The sequence below is a fragment of the Mytilus californianus genome, unplaced genomic scaffold (assembly GCF_021869535.1).
Source record: "Mytilus californianus isolate M0D057914Y unplaced genomic scaffold, xbMytCali1.0.p SCAF_4, whole genome shotgun sequence".
In the NCBI taxonomy this organism is placed as follows: Eukaryota; Metazoa; Mollusca; class Bivalvia; order Mytilida; family Mytilidae; genus Mytilus; species Mytilus californianus.
Window position 1 is genome coordinate 101,130,826 of NW_026262690.1, and position 14,220 is coordinate 101,145,045.

The 14,220-nt window shown below is 29.1% G+C and overlaps 2 long non-coding RNA genes across 5 annotated transcripts in view; both read right to left on the reverse strand.

The window, feature by feature from the left end:
• LOC127699036 (uncharacterized) overlaps positions 1 to 14,220 on the reverse strand; it is a 316,114-nt gene that overhangs the window by 125,221 nt on the left and 176,673 nt on the right. The gene's annotated exons all lie outside the window — the stretch shown is intronic.
• Positions 1,988 to 13,546, reverse strand: LOC127699050 (uncharacterized). Of its 3 annotated transcripts, none has more exons than XR_007981049.1 (3): positions 13,249 to 13,546; positions 6,587 to 6,779; positions 1,988 to 2,254 (listed from the first exon to the last, which is right to left on the reverse strand). It is a non-coding gene; the product is annotated as an uncharacterized LOC127699050 (long non-coding RNA). The 3 variants fall into 3 exon arrangements; XR_007981048.1 differs by lacking the exon at positions 13,249 to 13,546 and adding an exon at positions 9,368 to 9,956; XR_007981050.1 differs by lacking the exon at positions 13,249 to 13,546 and adding an exon at positions 8,074 to 8,515.

Here is a 14,220-nt window from a genome sequence, read left to right on the forward strand (position 1 = left end):
AACTAATGTGATATGTTATTTGTAAGTTTTCTTTCCATTTAAAGTACATTAAATACATATGTAAGGATTATTTATAACCAAAAAGCTTTACAAATTTAAAATTGCTGGAAAATATTACATCTTCATGTAAGGCCCCCCTTCATTGGAAAACCTCCATTTTTAGCCACAGGCTCATATAAATTTGACTTTTTAATAATTATGATTAGTCTGATAAATCAAATGAGTACTCTATTGCTTTTAATACATAATATATTATATATTAAGGCATTTCAAAAGTATTTTTTTGCAATATTTTAATTTTTTAAGCCCCAAATGTTGATAGTTGAAAATTTTCAATTTTAACGTCTAAATTTAATATGCAAAGTTGAATATAGAATTAGTCATATTGTCTATAATATAAATCCTATTGCCATGAAACTTTGTAAGCAGTCTTATAATTTAATAAGCTTTGGTCATACCAAGTTTCATTAAGATTGGTCAAATTTTTCTACCCTAAGAGGTGAAATCAGGAAATATAGAATCTGTACTTTGGCAACTCCCCTGAATGATTTGATGGTGTCAATTTATCAAATAGCATAAAACTAAAGGATTTAAACTTTTATTTGATAGAATTTCTGCAAAAATGACCAATTTTGGCATTTTATGGTCAAAATAAGCATTTCATAGCTTTTTCAATTTTGATGCATAAGTGGCATTCTGACTTTCTATCTGACAGGTTTTTATGTGTCAATATTTGTGTTTCTATGCTTCAATCCAGTTGTATTACTCATTTGTGAACTCTGAATCTACAGAAAAGAAGATTATCTCGGACAATATGTGCAAAATGTGTTGTATATATGATCCTCGTCTAACGCCCTGTTTGGATCAAGTTAAATGTGAGGAGCTTGGAACAAAAAAGTTGAAGTCCATTATAAAGACCTAACTAAATTTGTATAAAAAGCACTTAACAATGTCTTTTGTACCTGTTTTATGTCACATAATATCTTTCTTTTCTTCTGTAGGATAGCAAGTGGTTCAAATATAAGCCTGTTGAGACTAAAATTGCATGCACGTTTTTCACTAAAAAGTGAAAAATCTTTGTATCAGACCATACTGTCTGCAAAAAAAGTTGAATGCAAGAGTCTTTTTGTGCTCAGATTTATTGTATCATGTCACCTGAGTATAGAAATGATAGAAAAGACACAAAATTTTATTTCCTATAGCTTCAATATGCATTTTTAAATGTAAATATGTGATACGGCCTAAATTGACCCTAAATTATTTTCAGTCTTACTTGGCCTAAGACCCTTTTAAACTAATGTGATATGTTATTTGTAAGTTTTCTTTCCATTTAAAGTACATTAAATACATATGTAAGGATTATTTATAACCAAAAAGCTTAACAAATTTAAAATTGCTGGAAAATATTACATCTTCATGTAAGGCCCCCTTTCATTGGAAAACCTCCATTTTTAGCCACAGGCTCATATAAATTTGACTTTTTAATAATTATGATTAGTCTGATAAATCAAATGAGTACTCTATTGCTTTTAATACATAATATATTATATATTAAGGCATTTCAAAAGTATTTTTTTGCAATATTTTAATTTTTTTAGCCCCAAATGTTGATAGTTGAAAATTTTCAATTTTAACGTCTAAATTTAATATGCAAAGTTGAATATAGAATTAGTCATATTGTCTATAATATAAATCCTATTGCCATGAAACTTTGTAAGCAGTCTTATAATTTAATAAGCTTTGGTCATACCAAGTTTCATTAAGATTGGTCAAATTTTTCTACCCTAAGAGGTGAAATCAGGAAATATAGAATCTGTACTTTGGCAACTCCCCTGAATGATTTGATGGTGTCAATTTATCAAATAGCATAAAACTAAAGGATTTAAACTTTTATTTGATAGAATTTCTGCAAAAATGACCAATTTTGGCATTTTATGGTCAAAATAAGCATTTCATAGCTTTTTCAATTTTGATGCATAGGTGGCATTCTGACTTTCTATCTGACAGGTTTTTATGTGTCAATATTTGTGTTTCTATGCTTCAATCCAGTTGTATTACTCATTTGTGAACTCTGAATCTACAGAAAAGAAGATTATCTCGGACAATATGTGCAAAATGTGTTGTATATATGATCCTCGTCTAACGCCCTGTTTGGATCAAGTTAAATGTGAGGAGCTTGGAACAAAAAAGTTGAAGTCCATTATAAAGACCTAACTAAATTTGTATAAAAAGCACTTAACAATGTCTTTTGTACCTGTTTTATGTCACATAATATCTTTCTTTTCTTCTGTAGGATAGCAAGTGGTTCAAATATAAGCTTGTTGAGACTAAAATTGCATGCACGTTTTTCACTAAAAAGTGAAAAATCTTTGTATCAGACCATACTGTCTGCAAAAAAAGTTGAATGCAAGAGTCTTTTTGTGCTCAGATTTATTGTATCATGTCACCTGAGTATAGAAATGATAGAAAAGACACAAAATTTTATTTCCTATAGCTTCAATATGCATTTTTAAATGTAAATATGTGATACGGCCTAAATTGACCCTAAATTATTTTCAGACTTACTTGGCCTAAGACCCTTTTAAACTAATGTGATATGTTATTTGTAAGTTTTCTTTCCATTTAAAGTACATTAAATACATATGTAAGGATTATTTATAACCAAAAAGCTTTACAAATTTAAAATTGCTGGAAAATATTACATCTTCATGTAAGGCCCCCCTTCATTGGAAAACCTCCATTTTTAGCCACAGGCTCATATAAATTTGACTTTTTAATAATTATGATTAGTCTGATAAATCAAATGAGTACTCTATTGCTTTTAATACATAATATATTATATATTAAGGCATTTCAAAAGTATTTTTTTGCAATATTTTAATTTTTTAAGCCCCAAATGTTGATAGTTGAAAATTTTCAATTTTAACGTCTAAATTTAATACGCACAGTTGAATATAGAATTAGTCATATTGTCTATAATATAAATCCTATTGCCATAAAACTTTGTAAGCAGTCTTATAATTTAATAAGCTTTGGTCATACCAAGTTTCATTAAGAATGGTCAACTTTTTCTACCCTACTAGGTCCGGGTACACAGTTATCGTCCTTTGATTTTCGTTTTCCACGAATAAAGTCCCTAGTGTGGACAGTGTGTTACTTGTCTATTTTTTTTATACCCCTTCCAAATTTATTTCTCCATGTTTTATGACTCAAATAATAAGTAGGGGGGTGAAATGACACTGTAAAAAAATTTGGGTCATGAATTTTAAAGTAAAGTAGTGATTTGGTGCAGCTGAAAAATGTTAAAAATTAGCACTTCGGAAGCTGTCAGAAGATTTGAAGACCCCCTTAACATGAAATTGTCCATATTTTGAGTTAGAGCCGATGAAGTTTTCTATAATTTTGATATAATTTGTCCCAAAAGTAGTACAACACACTGTAAAAATATAATTGAGAAAGCGCAGGTGGGATGTTTTTAATTTTTATTTATTGTCTAAAAGAAATGCACTACGAAATAACTGTGTACTCGGACCTAAGAGGTGAAATCAGGAAATATAGAATCTGTACTTTGGCAACTTCCCTGAATGATTTGATGGTGTCAATTTATCAAATAGCATAAAACTAAAGGATTTAAACTTTTATTTGATATAATTTCTGCAAAAATGACCAATTTTGGCATTTTATGGTCAAAATAAGCATTTCATAGCTTTTTCAATTTTGATGCATAAGTTGCATTCTGACTTTCTATCTGACAGGTTTTTATGTGTCAATATTTGTGTTTCTATGCTTCAATCCAGTTGTATTACTCATTTGTGAACTCTGAATCTACAGAAAAGAAGATTATCTCGCACAATATGTGCAAAATGTGTTGTATATATGATCCTCGTCTAACGCCCTGTTTGGATCAAGTTAAATGTGAGGAGCTTGGAACATAAAAGTTGAAGTCCATTATAAAGACCTAACTAAATTTGTATAAAAAGCACTTAACAATGTCTTTTGTACCTGTTTTATGTCACATAATATCTTTCTTTTCTTCTGTAGGATAGCAAGTGGTTCAAATATAAGCCTGTTGAGACTAAAATTGCATGCATGTTTTTCACTAAAAAGTGAAAAATCTTTGTATCAGACCATACTGTCTGCAAAAAAAGTTGGATACAAGAGTCTTTTTGTGCTCAGATTTATTGTATCATGTCACCTGAGTATAGAAATGATAGAAAAGACACAAAATTTTATTTCCTATAGCTTCAATATGCATTTTTAACTGTAAATATGTGATACGGCCTTAATTGACCCTAAATTATTTTCAGTCTTACTTGGCCTAAGACCCTTTTAAACTAATGTGATATGTTATTTGTAAGTTTTCTTTCCATTTAAAGTACATTAAATACATATGTAAGGATTATTTATAACCAAAAAGCTTTACAAATTTAAAATTGCTGGAAAATATTACATCTTCATGTAAGGCCCCCCTTCATTGGAAAACCTCCATTTTTAGCCACAGGCTCATATAAATTTGACTTTTTAATAATTATGATTAGTCTGATAAATCAAATGAGTACTCTATTGCTTTTAATACATAATATATTATATATTAAGGCATTTCAAAAGTATTTTTTTGCAATATTTTAATTTTTTAAGCCCCAAATGTTGATAGTTGAAAATTTTCAATTTTAACGTCTAAATTTAATACGCAAAGTTGAATATAGAATTAGTCATATTGTCTATAATATAAATCCTATTGCCATGAAACTTTGTAAGCAGTCTTATAATTTAATAAGCTTTGGTCATACCAAGTTTCATTAAGATTGGTCAACTTTTTCTACCCTACTAGGTGAAATCAGGAAATATAGAATCTGTACTTTGGCAACTTCCCTGAATGATTTGATGGTGTCAATTTATCAAATAGCATAAAACTAAAGGATTTAAACTTTTATTTGATAGAATTTCTGCAAAAATGACCAATTTTGGCATTTTATGGTCAAAATAAGCATTTCATAGCTTTTTCAATTTTGATGCATAAGTGGCATTCTGACTTTCTATCTGACAGGTTTTTATGTGTCAATATTTGTGTTTCTATGCTTCAATCCAGTTGTATTACTCATTTGTGAACTCTGAATCTACAGAAAAGAAGATTATCTCGGACAATATGTGCAAAATGTGTTGTATATATGATCCTCCTCTAACGCCCTGTTTGGATCAAGTTAAATGTGAGGAGCTTGGAACATAAAAGTTGAAGTCCATTATAAAGACCTAACTAAATTTGTATAAAAAGCACTTAACAATAACTTTTGTACCTGTTTTATGTCACATAATATCTTTCTTTTCTTCTGTAGGATAGCAAGTGGTTCAAATATAAGCCTGTTGAGACTAAAATTGCATGCATGTTTTTCACTAAAAAGTGAAAAATCTTTGTATCAGACCATACTGTCTGCAAAAAAAGTTGAATGCAAGAGTCTTTTTGTGCTCAGATTTATTGTATCATGTCACCTGAATATAGAAATGATAGAAAAGACACAAAATTTTATTTCCTATAGCTTCAATATGCATTTTTAAATGTAAATATGTGATACGGCCTAAATTGACCCTAAATTATTTTCAGTCTTACTTGGCCTAAGACCCTTTTAAACTAATGTGATATGTTATTTGTAAGTTTTCTTTCCATTTAAAGTACATTAAATACATATGTAAGGATTATTTATAACCAAAAAGCTTTACAAATTTAAAATTGCTGGAAAATATTACATCTTCATGTAAGGCCCCCCTTCATTGGAAAACCTCCATTTTTAGCCACAGGCTCATATAAATTTGACTTTTTAATAATTATGATTAGTCTGATAAATCAAATGAGTACTCTATTGCTTTTAATACATAATATATTATATATTAAGGCATTTCAAAAGTATTTTTTTGCAATATTTTAATTTTTTAAGCCCCAAATGTTGATAGTTGAAAATTTTCAATTTTAACGTCTAAATTTAATACGCAAAGTTGAATATAGAATTAGTCATATTGTCTATAATATAAATCCTATTGCCATGAAACTTTGTAAGCAGTCTTATAATTTAATAAGCTTTGGTCATACCAAGTTTCATTAAGATTGGTCAACTTTTTCTACCCTACTAGGTGAAATCAGGAAATATAGAATCTGTACTTTGGCAACTTCCCTGAATGATTTGATGGTGTCAATTTATCAAATAGCATAAAACTAAAGGATTTAAACTTTTATTTGGTAGAATTTCTGCAAAAATGACCAATTTTGGCATTTTATGGTAAAAATAAGCATTTCATAGCTTTTTCAATTTTGATGCATAAGTGGCATTCTGACTTTCTATCTGACAGGTTTTTATGTGTCAATATTTGTGTTTCTATGCTTCAATCCAGTTGTATTACTCATTTGTGAACTCTGAATCTACAGAAAAGAAGATTATCTCGGACAATATGTGCAAAATGTGTTGTATATATGATCCTCCTCTAACGCCCTGTTTGGATCAAGTTAAATGTGAGGAGCTTGGAACATAAAAGTTGAAGTCCATTATAAAGACCTAACTTAATTTGTATAAAAAGCACTTAACAATGTCTTTTGTACCTGTTTTATGTCACATAATATCTTTCTTTTCTTCTGTAGGATAGCAAGTGGTTCAAATATAAGCCTGTTGAGACTAAAATTGCATGCATGTTTTTCACTAAAAAGTGAAAAATCTTTGTATCAGACCATACTGTCTGCAAAAAAAGTTGAATGCAAGAGTCTTTTTGTGCTCAGATTTATTGTATCATGTCACCTGAATATAGAAATGATAGAAAAGACACAAAATTTTATTTCCTATAGCTTCAATATGCATTTTTAAATGTAAATATGTGATACGGCCTAAATTGACCCTAAATTATTTTCAGTCTTACTTGGCCTAAGACCCTTTTAAACTAATGTGATATGTTATTTGTAAGTTTTCTTTCCATTTAAAGTACATTAAATACATATGTAAGGATTATTTATAACCAAAAAGCTTTACAAATTTAAAATTGCTGGAAAATATTACATCTTCATGTAAGGCCCCCCTTCATTGGAAAACCTCCATTTTTAGCCACAGGCTCATATAAATTTGACTTTTTAATAATTATGATTAGTCTGATAAATCAAATGAGTACTCTATTGCTTTTAATACATAATATATTATATATTAAGGCATTTCAAAAGTATTTTTTTGCAATATTTTAATTTTTTAAGCCCCAAATGTTGATAGTTGAAAATTTTCAATTTTAACGTCTAAATTTAATACGCAAAGTTGAATATAGAATTAGTCATATTGTCTATAATATAAATCCTATTGCCATGAAACTTTGTAAGCAGTCTTATAATTTAATAAGCGTTGGGCATACCAAGTTTCATTAAGATTGGTCAACTTTTTCTACCCTACTAGGTGAAATCAGGAAATATAGAATCTGTACTTTGGCAACTTCCCTGAATGATTTGATGGTGTCAATTTATCAAATAGCATAAAACTAAAGGATTTAAACTTTTATTTGATAGAATTTCTGCAAAAATGACCAATTTTGGCATTTTATGGTCAAAATAAGCATTTCATAGCTTTTTCAATTTTGATGCATAAGTGGCATTCTGACTTTCTATCTGACAGGTTTTTATGTGTCAATATTTGTGTTTCTATGCTTCAATCCAGTTGTATTACTCATTTGTGAACTCTGAATCTACAGAAAAGAAGATTATCTCGGACAATATGTGCAAAATGTGTTGTATATATAGGATCCTCGTCTAACGCCCTGTTTGGATCAAGTTAAATGTGAGGAGCTTGGAACATAAAAGTTGAAGTCCATTATAAAGACCTAACTAAATTTGTATAAAAAGCACTTAACAATGTCTTTTGTACCTGTTTTATGTCACATAATATCTTTCTTTTCTTCTGTAGGATAGCAAGTGGTTCAAATATAAGCCTGTTGAGACTAAAATTGCATGCATGTTTTTCACTAAAAAGTGATAAATCTTTGTATCAGACCATACTGTCTGCAAAAAAAGTTAAATGCAAGAGTCTTTTTGTGCTCAGATTTATTGTATCATGTCACCTGAGTATAGAAATGATAGAAAAGACACAAAATTTTATTTCCTATAGCTTCAATATGCATTTTTAAATGTAAATATGTGATACGGCCTAAATTGACCCTAAATTATTTTCAGTCTTACTTGGCCTAAGACCCTTTTAAACTAATGTGATATGTTATTTGTAAGTTTTCTTTCCATTTAAAGTACATTAAATACATATGTAAGGATTATTTATAACCAAAAAGCTTTACAAATTTAAAATTGCTGGAAAATATTACATCTTCATGTAAGGCCCCCCTTCATTGGAAAACCTCCATTTTTAGCCACAGGCTCATATAAATTTGAATTTTTAATAATTATGATTAGTCTGATAAATCAAATGAGTACTCTATTGCTTTTAATACATAATATATTATATATTAAGGCATTTCAAAAGTATTTTTTTGCAATATTTTAATTTTTTAAGCCCCAAATGTTGATAGTTGAAAATTTTCAATTTTAACGTCTAAATTTAATACGCAAAGTTGAATATAGAATTAGTCATATTGCCTATAATATAAATCCTATTGCCATGAAACTTTGTAAGCAGTCTTATAATTTAATAAGCGTTGGGCATACCAAGTTTTATTAAGATTGGTCAACTTTTTCTACCCTACTAGGTGAAATCAGGAAATATAGAATCTGTACTTTGGCAACTTCCCTGAATGATTTGATGGTGTCAATTTATCAAATAGCATAAAACTAAAGGATTTAAACTTTTATTTGATAGAATTTCTGCAAAAATGACCAATTTTGGCATTTTATGGTCAAAATAAGCATTTCATAGCTTTTTCAATTTTGATGCATAAGTGGCATTCTGACTTTCTATCTGACAGGTTTTTATGTGTCAATATTTGTGTTTCTATGCTTCAATCCAGTTGTATTACTCATTTGTGAACTCTGAATCTACAGAAAAGAAGATTATCTCGGACAATATGTGCAAAATGTGTTGTATATATAGGATCCTCGTCTAACGCCCTGTTTGGATCAAGTTAAATGTGAGGAGCTTGGAACATAAAAGTTGAAGTCCATTATAAAGACCTAACTAAATTTGTATAAAAAGCACTTAACAATGTCTTTTGTACCTGTTTTATGTCACATAATATCTTTCTTTTCTTCTGTAGGATAGCAAGTGGTTCAAATATAAGCCTGTTGAGACTAAAATTGCATGCATGTTTTTCACTAAAAAGTGATAAATCTTTGTATCAGACCATACTGTCTGCAAAAAAAGTTAAATGCAAGAGTCTTTTTGTGCTCAGATTTATTGTATCATGTCACCTGAGTATAGAAATGATAGAAAAGACACAAAATTTTATTTCCTATAGCTTCAATATGCATTTTTAAATGTAAATATGTGATACGGCCTAAATTGACCCTAAATTATTTTCAGTCTTACTTGGCCTAAGACCCTTTTAAACTAATGTGATATGTTATTTGTAAGTTTTCTTTCCATTTAAAGTACATTAAATACATATGTAAGGATTATTTATAACCAAAAGGCTTTACAAATTTAAAATTGCTGGAAAATATTACATCTTCATGTAAGGCCCCCCTTCATTGGAAAACCTCCATTTTTAGCCACAGGCTCATATAAATTTGAATTTTTAATAATTATGATTAGTCTGATAAATCAAATGAGTACTCTATTGCTTTTAATACATAATATATTATATATTAAGGCATTTCAAAAGTATTTTTTTGCAATATTTTAATTTTTTAAGCCCCAAATGTTGATAGTTGAAAATTTTCAATTTTAACGTCTAAATTTAATACGCAAAGTTGAATATAGAATTAGTCATATTGTCTATAATATAAATCCTATTGCCATGAAACTTTGTAAGCAGTCTTATAATTTAATAAGCGTTGGGCATACCAAGTTTCATTAAGATTGGTCAACTTTTTCTACCCTACTAGGTGAAATCAGGAAATATAGAATCTGTACTTTGGCAACTTCCCTGAATGATTTGATGGTGTCAATTTATCAAATAGCATAAAACTAAAGGATTTAAACTTTTATTTGATAGAATTTCTGCAAAAATGACCAATTTTGGCATTTTATGGTAAAAATAAGCATTTCATAGCTTTTTCAATTTTGATGCATAAGTGGCATTCTGACTTTCTATCTGACAGGTTTTTATGTGTCAATATTTGTGTTTCTATGCTTCAATCCAGTTGTATTACTCATTTGTGAACTCTGAATCTACAGAAAAGAAAATTATCTCGGACAATATGTGCAAAATGTGTTGTATATATGATCCTCGTCTAACGCCCTGTTTGGATCAAGTTAAATGTGAGGAGCTTGGAACAAAAAAGTTGAAGTCCATTATAAAGACCTAACTAAATTTGTATAAAAAGCACTTAACAATGTCTTTTGTACCTGTTTTATGTCACATAATATCTTTCTTTTCTTCTGTAGGATAGCAAGTGGTTCAAATATAAGCCTGTTGAGACTAAAATTGCATGCATGTTTTTCACTAAAAAGTGAAAAATCTTTGTATCAGACCATACTGTCTGCAAAAAAAGTTGAATGCAAGAGTCTTTTTGTGCTCAGATTTATTGTATCATGTCACCTGAGTATAGAAATGATAGAAAAGACACAAAATTTTATTTCCTATAGCTTCAATATGCATTTTTAAATGTAAATATGTGATACGGCCTTAATTGACCCTAAATTATTTTCAGTCTTACTTGGCCTAAGACCCTTTTAAACTAATGTGATATGTTATTTGTAAGTTTTCTTTCCATTTAAAGTACATTAAATACATATGTAAGGATTATTTATAACCAAAAAGCTTTACAAATTTAAAATTGCTGGAAAATATTACATCTTCATGTAAGGCCCCCCTTCATTGGAAAACCTCCATTTTTAGCCACAGGCTCATATAAATTTGACTTTTTAATAATTATGATTAGTCTGATAAATCAAATGAGTACTCTATTGCTTTTAATACATAATATATTATATATTAAGGCATTTCAAAAGTATTTTTTTGCAATATTTTAATTTTTTAAGCCCCAAATGTTGATAGTTGAAAATTTTCAATTTTAACGTCTAAATTTAATACGCAAAGTTGAATATAGAATTAGTCATATTGTCTATAATATAAATCCTATTGCCATGAAACTTTGTAAGCAGTCTTATAATTTAATAAGCTTTGGTCATACCAAGTTTCATTAAGATTGGTCAACTTTTTCTACCCTACTAGGTGAAATCAGGAAATATAGAATCTGTACTTTGGCAACTTCCCTGAATGATTTGATGGTGTCAATTTATCAAATAGCATAAAACTAAAGGATTTAAACTTTTATTTGATAGAATTTCTGCAAAAATGACCAATTTTGGCATTTTATGGTCAAAATAAGCATTTCATAGCTTTTTCAATTTTGATGCATAAGTGGCATTCTGACTTTCTATCTGACAGGTTTTTATGTGTCAATATTTGTGTTTCTATGCTTCAATCCAGTTGTATTACTCATTTGTGAACTCTGAATCTACAGAAAAGAAGATTATCTCGGACAATATGTGCAAAATGTGTTGTATATATAGGATCCTCGTCTAACGCCCTGTTTGGATCAAGTTAAATGTGAGGAGCTTGGAACATAAAAGTTGAAGTCCATTATAAAGACCTAACTAAATTTGTATAAAAAGCACTTAACAATGTCTTTTGTACCTGTTTTATGTCACATAATATCTTTCTTTTCTTCTGTAGGATAGCAATTGGTTCAAATATAAGCCTGTTGAGACTAAAATTGCATGCATGTTTTTCACTAAAAAGTGAAAAATCTTTGTATCAGACCATACTGTCTGCAAAAAAAGTTGAATGCAAGAGTCTTTTTGTGCTCAGATTTATTGTATCATGTCACCTGAATATAGAAATGATAGAAAAGACACAAAATTTTATTTCCTATAGCTTCAATATGCATTTTTAAATGTAAATATGTGATACGGCCTAAATTGACCCTAAATTATTTTCAGTCTTACTTGGCCTAAGACCCTTTTAAACTAATGTGATATGTTATTTGTAAGTTTTCTTTCCATTTAAAGTACATTAAATACATATGTAAGGATTATTTATAACCAAAAAGCTTTACAAATTTAAAATTGCTGGAAAATATTACATCTTCATGTAAGGCCCCCCTTCATTGGAAAACCTCCATTTTTAGCCACAGGCTCATATAAATTTGACTTTTTAATAATTATGATTAGTCTGATAAATCAAATGAGTACTCTATTGCTTTTAATACATAATATATTATATATTAAGGCATTTCAAAAGTATTTTTTTGCAATATTTTAATTTTTTAAGCCCCAAATGTTGATAGTTGAAAATTTTCAATTTTAACGTCTAAATTTAATACGCAAAGTTGAATATAGAATTAGTCATATTGTCTATAATATAAATCCTATTGCCATGAAACTTTGTAAGCAGTCTTATAATTTAATAAGCGTTGGGCATACCAAGTTTCATTAAGATTGGTCAACTTTTTCTACCCTACTAGGTGAAATCAGGAAATATAGAATCTGTACTTTGGCAACTTCCCTGAATGATTTGATGGTGTCAATTTATCAAATAGCATAAAACTAAAGGATTTAAACTTTTATTTGATAGAATTTCTGCAAAAATGACCAATTTTGGCATTTTATGGTCAAAATAAGCATTTCATAGCTTTTTCAATTTTGATGCATAAGTGGCATTCTGACTTTCTATCTGACAGGTTTTTATGTGTCAATATTTGTGTTTCTATTGCTTCAATCCAGTTGTATTACTCATTTGTGAACTCTGAATCTACAGAAAAGAAGATTATCTCGGACAATATGTGCAAAATGTGTTGTATATATAGGATCCTCGTCTAACGCCCTGTTTGGATCAAGTTAAATGTGAGGAGCTTGGAACATAAAAGTTGAAGTCCATTATAAAGACCTAACTAAATTTGTATAAAAAGCACTTAACAATGTCTTTTGTACCTGTTTTATGTCACATAATATCTTTCTTTTCTTCTGTAGGATAGCAAGTGGTTCAAATATAAGCCTGTTGAGACTAAAATTGCATGCATGTTTGTCACTAAAAAGTGAAAAATCTTTGTATCAGACCATACTGTCTGCAAAAAAAGTTGAATGCAAGAGTCTTTTTGTGCTCAGATTTATTGTATCATGTCACCTGAGTATAGAAATGATAGAAAAGACACAAAATTTTATTTCCTATAGCTTCAATATGCATTTTTAAATGTAAATATGTGATACGGCCTAAATTGACCCTAAATTATTTTCAGTCTTACTTGGCCTAAGACCCTTTTAAACTAATGTGATATGTTATTTGTAAGTTTTCTTTCCATTTAAAGTACATTAAATACATATGTAAGGATTATTTATAACCAAAAAGCTTAACAAATTTAAAATTGCTGGAAAATATTACATCTTCATGTAAGGCCCCCCTTCATTGGAAAACCTCCATTTTTAGTCACAGGCTCATATAAATTTGACTTTTTAATAATTATGATTAGTCTGATAAATTAAATGAGTACTCTATTGCTTTTAATACATAATATATTATATATTAAGGCATTTCAAAAGTATTTTTTTGCAATATTTTAATTTTTTAAGCCCCAAATTTTGATAGTTGAAAATTTTCAATTTTAACGTCTAAATTTAATACACAAAGTTGAATATAGAATTAGCCATATTGTCTATAATATAAATCCTATTGCCATGAAACTTTGTAAGCAGTGTTATAATTTAATAAGCTTTGGTCATACCAAGTTTCATTAAGATTGGTTAACTTTTTCTACCCTACTAGGTCCGGGTACACAGTTATCGTCCTTTGATTTTCGTTGTCCACGAATATAGTCCATAGTGTGGACAGTGTGTTACTTGTCGATTTTTTTTATACCCCTTCCAAATTTATTTCTCCATGTTTTATGACTCAAATAGTAAGTAGGGGGGTGAAATGACACTGTAAAAAAATTTGGGTCATGAATTTTAAAGTAAAGTAGTGATTTGGTCCAGCTGAAAAATGTTAAAATTAGCACTTCGGAAGCTGTCAGAAGATTTGAAGACCCCCTTAACATGAAATTGTCCATATTTTGAGTTAGAGCCGATGAAGTTTTCTATAATTTTGATATAATTTGTCCCA